A 1,790-nucleotide genomic window follows, 5' to 3' on the forward strand; every position below is an offset into this window, starting at 1 on the left:
GCCTTCTGGTAACTCTCTGGCAGGAGGGGCCCGCCGCCTGCGGGCTGTACTGACAGCTTGACGTGGGCGTCGTCATGGTCAACGTGGCAATAGTGTTGTACCGGACGAGGGATGGTCGCCCGGTACGGCGCACTGTGGCCACGCTCGCTCCAGGATTCGGGGGTGTCAGGCTTCACTGTAGCCACGCCCCCTCATATCGCCGTTATGTGGGTGCAAACTTTGAGGGTGTTGATTAGGCCGCTTGCTAGGAATCGTCCACTCTGGTGGCCGCCTTCTAGGAGTCGGCCTACTTCAGGAGGTCTTGTTGAGCCTGGCCGCCTTCCAGCAGTCGGCCACTGGGCTAGACGGCTAGGAGAAGGCGGCCCTTCGTCTTGGATGTTTGAGGGCTCAGTCAGCCCGATGTTTTTGAAGTGCCAGGGGGAGCCAGTTAGGCTACCCGTGGTCATTTACTCCGACAATATTCTAGAGGTCACTCACGCAACTAATTCCCGACATGTGGTATTCGCCTAGTGGCTTGAGGATTCCACTGTGTGGTATCGAATTGTCGTGATGGACATTGATGCTATTTCCATGACCAATCCTTCATATTGCACCGTCTCGCAACAAGTCTTGTTTGTGCATGTTGCTTTTGGAAGTAAAGGAGACGCTATTAGGAAATATTGCATTCATTATGTTTCCCTCTCAAAAGTGTCCAACCTTCAGTACATGAGCACATAGAGAGGCTAGAAATTGCAGGATCGTCCATGCTTGCTTTGCCAGAAGGGCTTGGTTGAAAGCCTCAAATTCTCAAAAACCCATCCCACCTTCACACTTCCTATTACACATCTTTTCCAGTTCAATCCAATGCACCTTTTTTTCACCATGCATTGCACCATACCAGAAGTTTGACGAGATCGTATACAGGTTCCGACACGTTTTCTTTAAGAGTTGAAAACATCTCGTGGTGTATGCTGGGGTAGATTGGAGCACAGACTTGAAAATAACTTCTTTGGGAGACTTTGATAACCCTAGTCCATTTCGTCCAACAACTTTGCCGCTTGAACATTCACTCACATTTTTAATGTACCTTCTTTTGATCTACCCACCATAGTTGGCAAGTCAAGTTGACATTGGTTTAGAGCTTCATACACAATTCCAATTCCATTCTCAAGACTCACTTTTTCCTCTTTCATACCATCCTTGTCGAAAAATGGAGGACTTATGGAGATTGACCTTTTGTCTTGAAGCCGCTTCATAATCATTGAGAATATTTTTGATTGCCTCAAAATTACTTTGTGAAGCCTCCAAGAAAATGATATTATCATCTCATTAATGTTATTTGTACATTCGTCACACCTGAGTTTAAACCGGTTTATTTCATAAAAACCCAGATGTCCTTTCTAATATTGCTACTAATGACTAATGAATGCAAATGATTCCAATCCTATCTTTATTGTGTTTCCACATGATATAGGGTAAATATGGACGAAATCAAGCTTATATATAAAGTAGCACTATTCTGATCCTGGAATCAGAATAGTTATTCTGATCACAACCCGCTGTATAGGGAGCGATGAGGTGTTCCTGGATGTCGAAAAGCAGCCCACCCGAACTTCCAAAAGAAAAAAAACGGTGTTCCCCTCTGAGCCCACCTAATCCACTCCCGTTGCTCACCTTCCATCCGCATCCCTGATCCTTCCCAACGAACCTCCTGTCGCTGTCTCCCTGGTTCCGGCGGGCCTCCCGCCGCCGGCCCCTCGGCCCCGGCGTGCTTCTCGCCGCCACCTACCCCGGCCCTGAAGCACCTCCGG

This window comes from Triticum dicoccoides, chromosome 7B (genome assembly GCF_002162155.2).
Source record: "Triticum dicoccoides isolate Atlit2015 ecotype Zavitan chromosome 7B, WEW_v2.0, whole genome shotgun sequence".
NCBI classification, from domain to species: domain Eukaryota; kingdom Viridiplantae; phylum Streptophyta; class Magnoliopsida; order Poales; family Poaceae; genus Triticum; species Triticum dicoccoides.